This window comes from Buteo buteo, chromosome 15 (assembly GCF_964188355.1).
Source record: "Buteo buteo chromosome 15, bButBut1.hap1.1, whole genome shotgun sequence".
In the NCBI taxonomy this organism is placed as follows: domain Eukaryota; kingdom Metazoa; phylum Chordata; class Aves; order Accipitriformes; family Accipitridae; genus Buteo; species Buteo buteo.
The window spans coordinates 3,492,165-3,511,071 of NC_134185.1; positions in this window are offsets into that span (position 1 = coordinate 3,492,165).

Here is an 18,907-nt window from a genome sequence, read left to right on the forward strand (position 1 = left end):
ACTTTGTCTTTGATGAACTCCTGAGTTTCTGCTGGCCTCTATCTCCAGCTGGTCAAGGTCTCTCTGGGTAGCAACCCTGCCATCCAGTATATCAAGCAGTCCTCCCAGTCTCAGGTCTCACATCGATTTAATGAAGAAATATTCTGTCCCCTAACGAGGCTGTTGATTAAGATGTTAAATAGCATCAACTTCAGTATCACCCAAGGAATACCACTCGTAACTGCTTGCTAGTTAGATTCTGAACCATTAAGCCTAATGGTCCAGCCACTTTTTTTCCTGTTTGTAGTTTACCCATCCAGTCCATATCTCCCCAACTTGGACACAATGATGCTATGGGACACATTGGCAAAAGCCTACACACTGCTAAAGCAAATGTCATTCACTGCTCTCCCCGGTGCCAGCCGTCTTCTCAGAGAAGGCATAAGCATGGGTATGGTACAGTTTGCCCTTATTAGACCTATGCTGCTTGTTCCAAATCACCTTCTTGGCCTTTATGTGTCTTGGGGAGGATTTGCTCCATAACCTCCCAGGGACTGAGGTGAGGCTGACTGCCCTGTTGTTCCCTAGGTCCTCGTTTTTGTTCTTTTTGAAGATGTCTTTTTCTAGTCAGCCAGAAAAATCTACTAGTCACCATGACCTTTCAAAGACCACAGAGGAAGGCCTCAGAATTACGTTGGCCATCTCCCTCAGCACCCTCAGATTTCTCTTTGGCCCTCTTTTTGTTTCCGATGTATCTTTAGCAGCCCTTCTTATTCTCCTTCCTGTCCTATTCTCCTTCCTATCTCTCCCCATTTTTAAGTCCATCTGAATTTTCATCTTTCTAATTCCATTTCAGCATGTCAGAGCATGATTTTATATCCCTCCCTGGTACACCATCTATACCTCCATTTTCCATACATACTTCCTGTGTGCATAGGTGATGATCACCTTCTTTCAGACTAGTTTTAGGATAATAAGATCTCAGATTACAGATCTTCTTTATAGTAGTCATGAGAAGTATGATGTCTTACCTATCTCGCGCTCTATTTGTGATTCTAGGTTGGTTTTTTAATAGTAGCTCTCTGAAGAACTTCTGAACAAATGGAACAGAACATGCAATTCTCAAACCACATTTAAATCTAGGCTGAAGGATCAAACTTCACCTGCAGTCACTGCAAAATTAAAAGAACAATCGGATCTTTCCCCTGGCAATTCTGACATAATACCCTTTTTAAGTCTGTAACAGATGTGCTTTAAACATATCAGGAGAGAAAAGAAACAAAGTTTCCCAGGTGAAGTTTCATTTTCCTTCATCCTCACTGAGAAACAGCTGGAATGCAGATAATGTACACTCCTCTAGTTTCCTATACACTCTCATTATGGTTAATGACCTAGTCAGTACAATTTTTAACTTCATCTATACTTTGCACATATCCAACCATTCCTTCATTATCTCAGGATTTCCTAAAATATTTTTTATCTCTTTTACTTGCAAATAAATCCTTATCTCTGGTCACAGAAAGATCACTTCTCAAAGACAGCCCTGTCTAGTTCCATTATGATAAAAATTATTCAGGTTAAAGAAATTAGGATATTTCAAAACAAGTAAATTGAAGCTTATATGTACATGACTTAATTTAAATAACCTGTTTTCTTCACATCATTAATCCCACCTTGATATCGTTGTCAGAGAGCAATGATTCAAATGGTATGGAACAGAATCATGAGATGCATATTGAAATAGAGACGCTGGCCCAGACATAAGGCAGAGAAACTTTCTGGTTCATGTTTCCTACTTCTGGATTTCTGAACAAACATAACCATTTGATTCTATGGAACAAAGTTTTTCTGATTCCCTTCCAGCTCCTTTGAGATAATTTATAGCTGCAGAGCGTACTGAAGGGAAAATTCAGTGAACTGTCCAAATGCATAATTGAAACTGCATAACCATAGGAGTTTGTACAGGGTCATGATAGTGGTGAGATTATTTCACCACTTGGATCTTAAGTGCTTCACTGGCTTAGATTTTATAGAATGCAAATGTAGAAAATAAATGGTAAAAAAAAGGAGTTACAATTACTGTGACAGGAAGTTCAATGTTTTGACAGCGATCCAGAGGTGGCAAAATAGATGTAAATATAAGCAAAACCAAGAAGGTTCGGAATTAAATATCTGAAAGCTGAGCTGGAAGCAATGTAGAGGTCAAGATCAAGAAAAGTCCTAATGGAATTAATCTCATACCCAGAAAGACTTCATCCTGAAGGACCAAATAGGAATGTGAGATGCAGTCAAACAATGAACATGAATGAGATGATACATTCTTGTGAAAATGGAAGAAGAGACCAATTAGAATTGAGTGTAATGATGTTTGACTTCCATACAGACTGGCTGTTCTCCATCATAAAACAACCAAGACTGAAATGAACAAATGGAGATGTTTTACAGTAGGAAGCATTGTGGCATAGTGTAAATGAGGAAAAGCTGTAAAGTCACCCTTAAATTAAAAATAATAATAAAAAAAGGTCAGCATAAAATCAAAATACAAAGTAGGAAATTAAGTATTGTCATCTTTTAAAAATGTACAAAGAGAGAAGAGCAGCTTTAAATTAAAAAATGTTAAACAAATCAAGTATTCTTAATATCTGTCTAACAAAATTAGAATATCTGTGTTTTATGAAAGCTCAGTAGTCACATTCAAAATAGCCCAGAAGACCATCCCAAGGTGCATATGAAGACAAGGAATTACATTATCTCTAGTGATTCTATAAACTTGCTTGAAAAGGACAGTTTAGCAATGGGATAATCTGAGCTGAAAGACTATGAAGATTAAAATCTGTTTGTTCAGAAGGAATTTGAATGAAGCTAATAGATAACTAGATATATTATTGTGATAAGCTAAAGGAAAAGTGGGTAGAGACAGAACTATTGAGTGAGGGACCGTTGCCTGTTATTCAAAAGGGAATCAGTGATTTGCTAAATAAGATTCAGAGGCCAGATGTCTAAGGAAGCGTCTGAGGGATGAGACAGAAGCAGGGAGTGGTTTAGCAAAAGGAAAGTTGAGTTATGGAGGGGAACAATCATTACATGGGAGACTCAGAAATCAAGTCAATGAACTGAGCTGAAATACCAGGAGTGAGAGGAGAAAAAATATGGACTGTGAGATACTGATGAATTCTTGCTGTATCAACATACTGCCAGCCAAGCCTTTTAACCATACACATCCAGCACTGTTTTCAGATATTTTGCTCAAAATTGCCTTTTTATGATAACATTGATGTATTCAACAGGAATATTGAGGATAAACTTAAATTAAATGTTTTCCCTTAGAAAAATAATTAAACTTCTTATTCATTTTAGAGGATATCATGGTGCATTTTAATTTGGAAAGAAAAAAGGGTAACACCAAATTACCCTAATAACCAAAGTAATACTAATAATTTTGAAATTAAAAAGATGAGTTCATTGATTGTGAGCAATTAGTCTACAACAGCAGGTAGCATGAGATTTCATTTCACTGAAGAATTTCTATTTCCTGCCTTCAAGGGATTTAGGTTTTTATGTTTAAATGAATTAAAAAAAAAAAATCCTGAAGCATCATAACATGTGCATACATAATGTCACAGTGAAACTTGTCCTTTCCCTGTGTAGCCTCCTCTCCTCTGTGACCCTGACTGCATACGGCACGGCACTTGTACGGTTCCCAAGGAAGCATCCGACTCATTTTTCCTGAAACAATCAGTGCTCACTTACACCTAGGTGGTATTCCTGGACCTGAACTCCCAGGTATGTGCACCTGGAGTTGCCAAGATCACCTCTGAATACCTATGATGGTAGGAAAAGCTCATGGGTGGAGATGAGGGCAGGGAGATCATTTACCAATTACCATCACAGGCAAAACAGACTCAACTTGGGAAAATAATTTAATTTCTTGCCCATTAAAATAGAGTAGGATAGTGAGAAACAAAGACAAAAACTAAACCACCTTCCCCTCACCACCACCTCCTCCTTCTTGGTGTTCACAGGTCTGTTTCTCAATTTTTTTTTGACTCACTCCTCTCTGTTGTGCAGCATTTTGCCCTTTCTTGACTATATTTTCCGCAAGGAGCCACCACCTCACAGAGGCCGCCCTGCAGCCCCGCTGCCCGTGCCTGGGCACCCGCACCCCGTACGCATTCAGAACCCAGCAGAACCGAAAGGTACCTCGTTTGCGCTCCAGGATTTCTGAGGTCATAACCAAGAGCAGGGGGTTCCCAGCCCTCCTCCGTCTGGCCACGAGAGGCTTCGGTTAGTCGGCATTTACATTTAGGCAGCGGTCACACGCTCCTTTCCCGTTGTTTCTGCAGCGCAAGATATAGATGCACCAGCACAGCCTGGGAAGCTGGTTTGGAATTTTGTTATTTGAACTAATCCAGCCACTTTGTGAGATGCTTTGACAACATGCATTTGTCTTTCCTGAGGCTTTCTACAGCAGTATTTTTAGCCTGTCCACCTGAGACACTTCCAGCTCAGCATATTTCTTTCTTTGAATCCAGCCTGTATCAGGCTGCAGGACTAGCACAACCGATGAACTCTTCCTATTTGTGGTTCAGTAGCTATTTTAGCAGGATGTAGGAAAATGCCGAGGAAGGTGTAGAATATCTCAGTGGTATTTTCTACCTCCAGATCTTTAAGAAGAATTCATTCCTGCTTACAATAAGAACATGTCATGACTTCCCATATGCAAACTGGAATGCTTGAAGCAGAACCCTGCACAGATGGGTAAGAGTGCATTGTCATAACCACTGCACGCGGTCACTCGTGCTAGAGGGGCATTTATTTGACACCCACCTCTACCAATCTCCTCAAGATATTTTAATGCCTGAAGATTTCAAATGCTTCTCCCTGAACCACGCTGCTTGCCGAACTTGTGAAGGTAAGCAAAATCCTGCCGTACCCTACTGTGTGGCAAGACAATGTCTTCTAATAGCTGCTTGGCTCATCTCAGCAACGCAAATGATGGCTGCATTTTCATTACAAGATGGACAGAAAAAAAGTCGTCTTTAAAGCAAAATCATGCTTCCTTCCATATCTCCGGCAATTGTAATACTTCTGTCGATATCTCATGCAGTTGAGTCTGGAGTCGAAGCACATACACACTGGACATAAGGGTTTTACATGGAGGCAGTTAAGAGGAAGCAAAGAATAAAACACAGGTTAGAGCTGAGGATAAGCTTTTATGGGATATATGCCTGAGCATGACAACACTACAGCACTAGTGAGGAGAATGACAGATGTACTGCAGTGGCTGGAAAAGAAAATTAGCTTCCTCAGGATCTAATTTGAGTATACTTGTTTGTTTTACCAGAGCTATGTTATAAATATATTCTGAAGAGTGCCAATCACTTGTAAAGCAATCTCGGAATGATATGCATTCAATTACAAAAGAGTGTCGTGGTGTGAAATCTGGAAGACTTTTTGTTAAGCCATTTAAAACTGGACTATATAAATAGCTAGACAGCATTTTGTAAAGAGAATCATACTCTGAGGAGAACATTACCTTAACGACCCAATAGATGTTTTGATTTTCTAATTTGTATGACAGAGTCGTCTCATAACGCACATAACTAGGGGGCTGTAACAAGTACATGCATTTTACTTACTATATTTAGTACCAGCCTCTCAGGAACCTGGAAATATTCATTTCCTTATTCTTCTGTGTTTTTCACATTATTTCAAGGGCTGTATTTACAAATGAATTATCTAGATCTAATCTACATTATTCCAGTGAGAAATTAATTCCTCTTTTACTAACAGCAGCATTCAAATGTTTATAGAACTGCCACTCTTTAACCAGTGATCATGATCCCTAAATTCTCCTAGTAAAGACTGGGAAAAATAGACCCAACGTTCAGGCAATACAGATAACCAGGCTGAGGCTCCAGTTACAAGCAATTTGCTTCCTCCTCTTGCACAGCAACACTGCTGGCAGTTTCATCAGACTTGTAGATTTTTCTGGTGCTACAATAGCCACTGCTGGAGGACAGATCACCGCTTTGACAATTAGCAAGTAGCGCCGCATAGCAGGAGGAGGTTGGTAGACCTAAAGGGTTGGTGCCGAGGACCTGATGTTGATGCTAGACATGTTTCAGAGGTTGCTAATGCTAAAACTAGTTTGGTCCCATGAACCAGGCGCTTCTAAGCAGGCAGGGTGCCCGAGGTAGGCAGGCGCGGAGCACACGGTCAGGTTCATTTTATCCGATGGGAATTTCACTTGTGCGCGGGGCGACTGCTCCGTGATGCCGACGAGTGCAGTGATGGACATTCACCTCAAAAGTGCTTCTCTGGTCTTAACCAAAATCCTAATGTGAACATGTCCTGTCAGAGACTCCTCATGCAGAGGAATCTTTTTGTTTCTATGTGACCATATCATATGGTGACTGGTAAATTCTGTATTTAGCTTCTTGGAAACGTAACAATAGTTAGGGAGTAACAAGCTCCTTCATATAAAAGACCATGTACAATTACTTCGTTAGAAGACCATGATAGACTGATGTCATATTATGAAAACACCAATAAAAAAGACAGTATCGGATGAGGTATGGTCCACAAGTATCCAGGCTTAGCACAAAAAAATTCTTCATGGTCTCTAGGTCAAAATAATCCGCATTCTAACCTGCACTGCAAATGTTACTGAAACTCAGAGACTGCAATAGTGTCAGCAACTGCTTGAGGGGAAGCATTAACAAGTGGATTCTGCCTCTAATACTCCTTCAAAGGCCTGTTGTGCAGGGAATTTCTGTGAAGTTGTGACGCTGATCTGGAAGGGGCAAGGAGATGAGCCGTATAACCTTAATAACACTTAAACCACTAGGCTGAACAGCTCTAGGTTGGTGAGTGTTTCCGTAAGGTGGAAACGCAGGCTAAGATTTGCCCCTGAAGTAATAAAATAATATAGACAGTTACTTCAGTATGTCAAAGGCTAGATAACAAAAGCAAGGAAGAGAACAAAAGAGGGGAGATGGGTTGATTTATTTGGGTTTGTATCCTACATAAACAGAAAAGAAGGATTTTTCATGTTCTCTGCAGCCAACACTGATAAGGCATACAAATGCTATCAAAACCAAGAATTTCTACAGGTATTATCACCTTAGTGTTTGCATATTTTTCAGATTTAGAGTGAAAGCAAAGGCACTTCCTTGCCCAAATCAGTAAATATAAAGAAATACATGGAAAGGAATATGTCTTAAAATTTGTCATATTAAGATACTTTGACCTATTGCCATCGTATAAGATTATGCTCCATTACATACTATTATACACATGTGGATATACATAACTATATAAATACACAACCACGTAGTACAGAACTATATAATATTTTGTTCCTGCATTACAGCTTAATGACTACAAGGTGTGCCCCTTCAAAAATGTTTTGGAGTTCAAAAGTTTCAAACCCAGTCCACTTTCCTCCAGACTCTTTATTTCTCATGTAGAATTCTGGTTCAGTTCTCAGCCAATACAGGAATGACCCATGGAGACAATTCCTTTTTTTGTCTTTGGTAAAGACCCTGGTGGACACGTACTAAACACTTAACCCTTACCTTACCAGCGGTGGTGTGAGAATGTGCCTTTGCTTGAAAGATTGATACTGCGTAATTCTGCTCTCCCATGAATCACAATCCCTATGTTTTCCATGTCATGTGATAAAGCTCTTTTCTAAAAATGAAAACCTCTAGTTCCTGTCCAGTGTAGAATTTTTGTTTCATGTTATTAATTGTCAATTTTAAATAGAATTTTAAGATTCCATGTATGCCATTTACTCAGTAAAATAGGAGGAGTTGCAATATGTGCATAAAGTCTTTAATGTTTGTGGTTGTTTATCTGGCTTATCCATTTAGCATAAGGGATATGGATAATTGTGAAAAGGAGTTAGTTAGCAGTGGGCTGAGAGGCTGTAAATATTTTGCCTACATATATTCTATATACAAAAAGATTGGCAAAAAGGAAACATAATATTCAAGCATCTCTCTTTTTACATATATTTGCAAACTTTCATTCTGAAGGCACAGTGGTTTTAAATTGTTAACTATAATTCCCTTCCATTCTTCATAGAATAATGAAGAGCAATAAAAAGATAGTTCTGTGAAATATTTTAATTTATGCACATTTTAGAAACCAATTTGGTAAATGAGAAATTGCAAGACATCTTTTTCAACATATTTTCTGACAACTCCAGGGCAAGTCTGATGCTGTTCATCATCACCATTATAATTTAACACTTACTCTCTCCAACTTTCTCCATATTTTACTGTTTTGTGTATGTACGTACTCTAAGTATATCTTAGTTTTTTTCTTTTTCACTGATGTTATTAGTCATTGCAATGAACTTATCCATGACAATAACTCCGTAGCGTTGTCAGTCTTGTTGCAATTATTGCATTTGCATCTGGGTGGAAGGAATTAGAATTCAGACTAATAATGCTGAGAAGCTTTAACAGCTTATTTTAAAAAATATGAAAAGAGAGAACATGGAGAAACTGTAGAGACTGATCTTTCAGCACAGAAGTCAATGAAAAATTTGCCTTTAAGGGTCTGGCATTCAAGGTATCATTTCCAGGAAAAATATTTAGGATAAATCTTCTTAAAAGAGGAAGAAATTTTTCTGAAAAACATGTTTTAAGGAGTTGGAGATCCTGAGGTAAAAAATAGAAGAATTGTGCTCTTTATCTGCAACAAGATCATGAGAAGATGCAAAGACAATTTGGATTGGTCCTGAAAAGTCTTCACCTACAAATCACACACAAGATCAAAGGTGTTCAAATCACTTTTTGAAAGAGACATGGTACTTTGCTCAACCTTTGTTTTGTAAAAATTCAGACCAAGACTTAAGGTCATTTAATCATCATCAAAGGTAAAGGGAATCAGAAAACAGAAAATGCAGAAAAAAAATAGTAAGCACTGCAACAGTTTGTCTTCCAATTTTATGCATGCTGTCATTTTAAGTTTGGCTCCCAGATAGGACATAAGTGAATTTTCCATTAGATGCTTTTCATTACAGGAATTAAATAATAAGTACTAATCTTTAAGTGCTTAAATCCTTCAAAATGGACATTCACATTTCAGGTTTCAGTTAATTAAAAAAAAAATGGGGACCCCCCCATAAAATTTGGATAGAATTGGACTCACTTTTAAAGGCAATTAATTTGGTCTAAAAAAATTTCATTAAATCAAATTTACATTGCATCTGAAAAAAACATACTGGTAGGATTTCACTATTAATCCTTTCTGACCCTTCTCTACTATGAAATTACCATATCACCTTTTGCCTATCATCTATCTCAGATAGGCACATAGTAACCCAACAAAAAAACTTCAGTAGATTTTGCAGTAACAGAAGTTTCAGTTGCCTATTAAATAAAGAAGTACGAAAAATGTGCTGCTTTGACATAAAGTTCTGAAAATTACCACAGTTAACACTGTATCATTTACAACTCTTATTAATGTTGTTAGGTAGTTTTTAATATTTCTGCAACACCAAAAATATGCTAAGTGTTTCCCAGTCAACTAGCAACTGCTAATTCATCTCTCCATGATGTATCATTACACACATTCAGATAAGTTGACAGAATTATCAAAAATTATATCATAAAAGAATACATATGAACACCTATGTATGTATATCTCTGTTGGTTCTATAAAATGCTTTTTAAACATGTTTTTGTATGCTATTTTGTCTACCCTTTATAATCACAAGAATTTAAAAAAAGAAAACCTCAAAGGTTTGGTTCTTATTTGTATAGATGCTTAACATTATGTTTTTTCTTTAATCAAACCAAACTTCTAATTATAATTATAATTATGCAGATTAACAGTAAAAGAGGACAACACTGACATAATACCCTCACAAAATGGGTTATACGAACTGCAGCTCAAGGATGCTTGAGTTCATGTAAATTCCTAAAAACTACCAAGTCATTTAAAAGAAGTGTATTTTTACAATTGTATCTACAGCTTGTTGAGAACAATACTAAAGGATTGTTAAATCGTATTCTTCATATTTGCTCTCTTTCACTGTAACTGTGGTTTTATAGATGTGGGGAATGGAACTGCTGTGACCATAGTCACATCTTAAGTTCATCAAAGACAATTTGGTCTTGAATAAAAAAAAATTAAAATTATACACCACTGTGTAGTTTATTATCATCTAGGCTTTTTGTTTGTTTTAATCTGCCAATGAAAGGATGATTTTGAAATTATTTCTACTAATGCCATATTATCCTGCAGACCATTATTGATAGTACTTGGTAAAAGGTGTGTGTTGCAAGAGATCATATTACAGGTAGATCTGACTAATTTGACTCATTTTAGAAATGAGTCTGTAAACAGACTCAACTTGGGGAAAATTAATTCAATGTCTTGCCAATCAAATCAGAGTAGGGTAATAAAATAAAAATAAATCTTAAAACACCTTCTCCCACCCCTCCCTCCTTCCTGCCTCAACTTCACTCCTAGTTTTCTCTCCCTCCTCCCGCCGTGGCGCAGGGGGACGGGGAATGGGGGTTGGGGTCAGTTCATCACATGTTGTCTCTGCTGATCCTTCCTCCTCAGGGGCAGGACTCCTCACTCGTCCCCTGCTCCACCGTGGGATCCCTCCCATGGCAGACAGACCTCCACAAACTGCTCCAGCGTGGGTCCCTTCCCCGGGCTGCAGTCCTTCAGGCACAGCCTGCTCCAGCGTGGGTCCCCCATGGGGTCACAAGTCCTGCCAGAAAACCTGCTCCAGCGTGGGCTTCCCCATGGAATCACGGCCATCTTCAGGCACATCCCCCTGCTCCGGCGTGTGCTCCTCTCTCCCCGGGCTGCGCGTGGAGGTCTGCTCCCCCATGGACCTCCCCGGACTGCAGGGGGACAGCCTGCCTCACCGTGGTCTTCATCACCACGGGCTGCAGGGGAATCTCTGCTCCGGCGCCTGGAGCACCTCCTGCCCTCCTTCTGCCCTGACCTGGGGGGCTGCAGGGCTGGGGCTCTCACAGCTTCTCACTCCTCTCTCCGGCTGAAGTTTCTGTGCCCCAGCAGCTTTTTCCCTTCTTAACTCTGTTCTCCCAGAGGCACTGCCACCATCACTGATGGGCTCGGCCTTGGCCAGCGGCGGGTCCGTCCTGGAGCCGGCTGGCGTTGGCTCTGTCGGACATGGGGGAAGAAGCTTCCAGCAGCTTCTCACAGAAGCCTCCCCTGTAGAACCCCCTGCTACAAAAACCTTGCCAACCCACTACATTACCTAAAGAAAGCCTGCAATTTTTCTATACGGAAACAATAATTTCAATATGTAAAATTAAAAACAGTAGTTCTTCTTACTGTGTCCAAAAGAATTCATAGAAATAAGTTGTACAACAGAATAATCTGATATCACGCACCAGAAGTTTCAGCAACTGAGCCTATTTGCATGTATTTTTGAGCTTTTTCTTTTTCACTATTCAAAAGTTCCAGCATTTGGTTTTATTTCCTTGTAAGTCTATATAAAATGTTCAGTACTTATGAACAACAAGGGCAGAAATCTATTACCATTTTCTTTCAGGGAACAAATGCCTCACTATTATTTTAATGTTTTCATTTAGAACTTGGTTTTGCATGTTATTTATTTGTTTATTTATTTAAAGCAAGAAAAGCAATAAACACCTGCATTTAAATGCCTTTTTGACCAGGAAAAAGCTAATTTATGGTTTTTGGAAAACCTCTTGAAATGAAAACTAAAATGGTAACATGTATATAGGCACTATTCTTATATTTTACGTGAACACAAATACAGAATAGAGAATGTTTTACATTTGGACTGTAACTCCACTTGATATCTTCAGACAGCTATGGATAGCTTGTGTATACATATAAAGAAGCAGTAGGCTCAATTTTGTTTCAGATGAAAGGGTCTTACACACCGATCTGTCTAATAGAATTGATGTACTTCTGAGGAGCACCATAAAGCAGCACTTCAACAAATAAAGGCCTAGCTGCAAAGCTGTGATATGAACAAAAAGACAAATACATGCAAATTAACACTTTTCAAGTGCAAAAAAGAGGCAAAAATATTATACTCTAGCAATAAGTCTTACCAACCTGTTGTGCAAGAAAAGAGGAAAAGCTTCTACAAACATACTGTTGCCAGTAACCAGGAAAATGGTGCAAAGTTAATTTATATGCACTTAAATTAAGGAAATAGAGTCCATAAATATTGAGATCCATGAATATAGTTGGATCTTGCACATTCTCAAGCTTTCCTGAAATTAAAAAAAGTAAGCAGGTAAGAAAGGTCAAAGGTGGAGAAATTACAGTCAGCTAAACTCACTCTGCACCAAGAAAACCAGAATTTCCTCAAGTGGCATAAAGCCAACAGAAATCAGAAAGACACCACCTGTATCAGCCACCTGATGCTTTACTTTATACAAAGGGACAGGGACAGGCGAGAGTGTTTCCAGAACTTCACTGATGTCAGGTCCGAGAGTACGCTTGTACCAGAGTACAAGTCGTTGTTAACCTCATCCTGCAGCTGCAACTCCATCTGGAGTCAAGCAACTGGTACCTATGGACCTCTTTAATGCATTTCCACTGAAAATAAGTCATTTTACCTTCAAAGAATAGAATGTGTAGGGATACGGGTCACTTCACGGCAGCATTTCTCTCTGACATACCTATGCACACACATAAGTACCACTGTCGTCCAAACAAAACACATTTTCCCTCCTTTCTCCTAAAATTACATCCATTCATAATCACAGAACTAGCAAAGTTCAAAATATAAAAGAACTATTACATTATTTAAACTATGCTTTCACCAGTGCTGCGTTATACCTTATAAATTATTTCCTTTTTTGTTTCAATTATTTTTTGTTTTAAAGTTTCAAGTCTAATTGATATCACCATGAGAAAACTATTTCTCTCCTTTCAGTCTAAATTTTCATTTTCTTAATTTCACACTTTCATATTCATTTATAATTCCTGTTGTTATTCTTTTGAGAAGAATAACACTTTCTTCTATGAATTTACAACTTGCAGACAGACAAGCCGTCTGTCTTCACAACCGCCTTTAAAAAAATGCTGGACCAAGTTAAACAATTTTGTAACAAACTATTTGTCCTGGTTTTGGCTGGGATAGAGTTAATTTTCTTCCTAGTAACTGGTACAGTGTGTTTTGGATTTAGTGTGAGAAGAATGTTGATAACGCACTGATGTTTTACTTGTTGCTAAGTAGTGCTTATCCTAAGTTAAGGATTTTTCCATCTCCCATGCTCTGCCAGCGGGCAGGTGTACCAGGAGCTGGGAGGGAGCATGGCCAGGAGAGCTGACCTGAACTAGCCAAAGGGATATTCCATACCATGGAACGTCATGTCCAGTATAGAAACTGGGGGGAGTTGGCCAGGGGGGTGCAGATCGCTGCTCGGGCATCGGTCAGTGGGTGGTGAGCAATTGCATTGTGCATCACTTGTCTCTTCTGGGGTCTCATTCCCCTTTTTTTGTTACATTCCTTTTTCACTACAATTATTATTATTGTTATTGTATTATTCTTGTTGGGGGTGTGTGTGTTTAGATTTTAGTTATTAAACTGTTCTTACCTCAACCCATGAGTTTTATTTTCTTTCCTGATTCTCCCCATCCCACCGGGGTGGGGGGAGTGAGTGAGCAGCTGCGTGGTGCCTAGTTGCTGGCTGGGGTTAAACCACGACACTATTATTCGATAAAGCTGGTAAACAGCAAAGGACTTCAGACCATACATAGGACTAGTTCTTTATAGTCAAGGCCTGGCAGTTACAAGACTTAATTTTCACTTTTCTTTGGTCACAAATCATAAATTATTGTACCTCTCCACAGAGACCTTGTGGTCCGTACCAAATGGAGGATTTATTAATGCATTATGAATGATATATGCCATGATTTTGCCATGAATCCAGAACCCTTTTTTTCAAAAAATTGGAAAAAAGGATAATTTGATTTGATTTGATCAAAACATAGCTTGTATATGAACTGTTGATCCATCACATTCTGTCATGCTCTGGAGAGCAAAGGAGCCTCTTTATCTCCATATCATCTGCATTTGTGATAGCAAATCTCTTAAAAGGAATACACTTTGACAAAAGGTAAGGGAATTTCACATAATATCTTGTCCTTGTGATATCATCTGAAACAGGCGGATCTGGAACCAATTGATTGAGTGTAAATTACTGCCAACTTTGCTTTGAATAACAAAATGCTCCAGAGATTTCTGAGATACATAGCCATAGGGAGCTGTCTGGCTACATGAGGATTTTTATATGTTTTTTAACACATCTTTCAACTTAATCAGATACACAAATGCACAACCTGGCACTCAGGGAAATTATGTGGATTTGTCACACTGCCTGAAGGACTTTGGGATCTGTGAACCAATGAATGGATTACACTGAACCATGAATGTAATTTGTTCATCTGTAACAGATAAAATATGGATATTTGCCATACTAATGTTTAAGAATCTGAGAATAATAAATAATTTTAATGGAATTTAGTTTAAGCTGTTCATTAAAAATTAATAAAATTCTCTTTATTTTCCAAAACAGAGTAAGATAGTATAAATTGTGTGCATATGAAAAGGACTGCAACAAGCAGAGCTGGTAAACTGTACTGCTGAATTATTATGAATCTCCTACTTGTAACAATTCAAAACCTAGGATGAAATGTAAAGGCAAATGCTTTATGTGTTAAAATGCCTGGTAAAAAATGCACTGACAGACCTCTTTTGTCCCTGTAGTGCACCCTTGGCATTGTTTATCATGGATATAATACTAATCATAGTCATATGCTGGTCTATGGTACCATGGAATAAAGAAAGAGTCTATGAAGTCTGTTCTGTGTCCCATAGAATAAGACATCTGGTTGACTTTTTAAAAGCATATAGCAGTCTTGCAAACTGATAAGAGAATTCATCAGTACATACATTTTTTAAAAATCACTGAGCAAATTTTTCTTCAAATAGGCTTTAATTTGAGGATTTGTATGCACAGATTTTAACAAAAAGAAGAGAGGAGAAGAGAGAAAAGAAAAGAAAAGAAAAGAAAAGAAAAGAAAAGAAAAGAAAAGAAAAGAAAAGAAAAGAAAAGAAAAGAAAAGAAAAGAAAAGAAAAGAAAAGAAAAGAAAAGAAAGAAAAGAAGAGAAAAGAAAAGAAGAGAAAAGAAAAGAAGAGAAAAGAAAAGAAAAGAAAAGAAAAGAAAAGAAAAGAAAAGAAAAGAAAAGAAAAGAAAAGAAAAGAAAAGAAAAGAAAAGAAAAGTATAAGCCCTTAAGGTATGATCACATTCTTGAGGGGCAAAGGATCAACTTTTTTCTCTTGTCTGTCTTTTTCTCTTGTCCCTAATGATTTGAGACTTGGTGGAATAGAATTCCTTCTGCATGGGGATTCAGGGAAGATCCTGCTTTATGATAGTATTTTGAAAATTTGGTGGCACAATTCATAAAACTGCATGTTACCAACGTAGTTTGTGGTTTGTTTTTTTCATGGTGTTTTTTTTTTTTTCCCTAAGCTGGTCGATGATTGCTTTAGATAATTTTCTTCAAATGTTATTAAGAGTTATCCACTGAATATTTTGGATTTTTTTTTTCAAACTGGCTGTCCATATATATATTTACACTGTCTGCACTTGTAACTTAAGTGACCCACTTCAAGCACTTTGACTGATATTTTCCAAATTAAAAATACCATTACTTTTTGTAGATCTTTAAGCTCTGTTTCTACTTTATTGTTATCTTCAAACTCTGCTTGCAGAAGAAATCAGTCAAGAATACCAGTATGAAGTTAAGCACCTTCTGGATAATTGCATATTCATAACATGAGGCTATTTATCTTCAGCTAGTAGAGTTATATCTTTCTGTACCTTTTTACAGTTTACAGTACATCAGATTTATCCTTACTGACTAAAAAAATAGACATCATTTCACTTCTACTTTTGTAAATCAAGATGAACATAACTGAAAATGGCAGAGCTAGAACATAAGAAATAAGAATAATTTACATCAGAATCAGACCCGTCAGTAAAGCTGACAAAGAATTTTCAGAGTATTTTTCCATCATATACAATATCAGTCAATTCAAAGTGAAATGGTGCATAGAAACATCACTTTTCATCATAAGGTGTATGAAAAGTGGAAAAATCCATTTTTGTGATAATATTGTAATAATTTTTGAACTTTAATTTTCAGAAACACTTTTGTTTCCATTTGTTTCAATACTATTTGCAAAACACTGAAATTGGAATGAAGAACTGTGGGGTTTTTTTCAAAATCAAAAGTTTCAGCTGAAAAAGAAGACTAAAAAAAAAAAAAGATCCACAGGGTAATTCAAAATAATTTGACTTTGCTTTGTTATACAAAAGCAGAAATTCACATTTTGTTAAATCCCCAACTAAAATAAAAAACATGGTTTCCACAATGATATACCAATAAACTCTTTACACCATTTTCTCCCCTGGAATAATGAAATTTTTTTGGTTTTCCCAAAAGTATTTATCAGTAGTTCAATTTTAACTGTTAACTAACATTTCTGAGATATGTTGGAAATTGCTGTCCTTAGCATTGCTTGTTTTTTATTAACCAGGGAAGGAAAAAACCTCTTCAGTTAATTATGGGACACCTTTGGATTATTACATTGGTTCAAGTAGTCTGGTTCCAGGAGTCTGGAAATCTTTCCACACCACTCTTGAGGACTTCTGTCTCACAATATACTTTTGTGTCACAGTCACTACATTTGTTTTTGACCAAGGCCATCAAAGTGTATATAACTTGAAGCTGAATCTCCAATATATTTTCTTATAGACATAAACCACCACACCTTCACACAAAACCACTGATGCCAGTTTTAAAATGAAATATAAAATGTAACACTTAGAAAATGAGTACTATTTTCCTAATCTAAAAAAGATTCCATATCATATTTCAATAGTGTCTGCACATGCTCCGGTTTATGTATGGTGCCTATGTTCATAATTCTAAACTAAAAAATTAAGTATTACTGGTTTACAAAAAAGACTCTTTGTTGTACAAAAGCATTACAGTCTAGGAGAGTATTTGCCAATCTCCAGGCTGCAGCCTTGGAGGAAGATGCACTGCAACAAGGGTCTCTCAAGGGTGGTAAGATTTCAGGTATTTGGCTTAACTACCAGGTTCCATAATGCGAAAGTCATGAGAGCTGAAGCTGTGTTGACATTTCTGATGTGTTGGGCTTGGTGCAGGTCTGAGCATCAGGATCAGGCTAGAGCTGTGAGTGGGCTCCCTTTTTCTTTTTTTGGAAGGGAACCTGTAAGCCCTCCCACTGCTGAGCAGCCACAGATGTAGGACTACATGGTATCTAACTGGCAGGTAATGCGATGAATTTTGAAGAGGTCATGGTAGTTCAGTTGAATTTTTTAGGATCTTTAAAAGTTATTATAAGTTTATACAGTTAAGATAGTAATTTGACCACTAGATCTGTTTTAAATTGTATTGTTTATCTAGATATTGGTACCAAAAATTTTAAACAAACTTCTTCCTGTCTGAGGCAGAGTATCTGTCAGCATCTTTCAGGATGTGCAGTTCTCGATCATATTCTAGTTTGGAATAAGCTAAACAGGCATCTCTAGCCAAAGATAACTGGAAAAGATGTAGGAAATAAAGATCTCCCATATGAATACCAAGGATTGTACCATTTCCATTTAAAAAACAAAGTATAGTAAGTTCCAGCAAAATGCTTCAGCAAATAAAAATGGCAGTCCTCATCTCAGAGGAATAAAAGAAGGAATAAATATATAATACATCTAAAATAGCAAAACCACAAAAAGACAATAAACCTCACAAAGCCTAGAATTTCATCAAAAATAATTGGTAGTCTGTCATTATGATCTGCAAATAATTAACATTTAGAACCCAAACAACAACAACAAAAGTATACAGGATTAGCCCTCAGATGCTGTAAATAAGCAAACCTTGCTAAACATTGATCTGAATCATTAGAGTTTGTTGAAAACCCGAAGCTCTTTCAAACATGTCACCTCCATTGGGCATCCAGCAGGTCTTAGTGGGTCTAAAGTATGTCATGCAATAAATGAGACGTTGGCCAAAATTTTGTAAAGCATACCAGATGCACTTGCTTATTTTGTCAAGTTAACAGTCCGTATGTCATGTTTACATAAAGAAATATGTTTTTTAAAGGCTTATGCTAAAAGCTTACACATAACAAATTGAATTGTATTCAATGTATGCAATTTTAAAAGCATAAGAGTCTGAAATGACCTCAAGGACTTAAAACCTGTTGGTCCTGCTATCTTAAATATGAGACATGGCTTCCTTAAGGAATCCTCTAGACTACTGGAAATATGATTCACACAAAATTAAAACCTCACTGACAAATCTAGTTAATGTTAATGTAACACAGAAAATCACCTAATCCGTCTTTCAGTAAATCTAAGTTACCATATAGAAAGAAAAGGATGCTGCAGATTTGGGGCAGTACCATTTGTTTTAACTTCTTCACTTCTATGTAAAAGTCAAACTATTGACTGGCTCTGAGCAGCGAACACTGGACAGCATCAGATGAGCTGCTCAAGCACCACGGCCATGTCCAAGAAGGTGGAGGAGACCAAGAGTGACCTCCTCAGAGGTGAGTCGCTGAGAGGAGGGATTGGCAAAGCCTCAGCTAAAGTCAGAGCTCCAACACCACAGACACGGAGAGGAACCCCAGCCAGGGCAGAGGTGGGGATGGGGAGGTGACCAAGTGGGAAGGTTTAACTGAGCTTGATTTTTCCAGAAATCACACATTTCAAAAAGTAGGATATTTTGTGACTTCCGTGTCAAATCAATGAAACCTAAAATATAGAGATGTGTTATTTATGGTTTCTTATATTAATGTTACAGGTGTTTTATTGTAGTCTTTTGTCTCTTCACCTGGAACAATATTC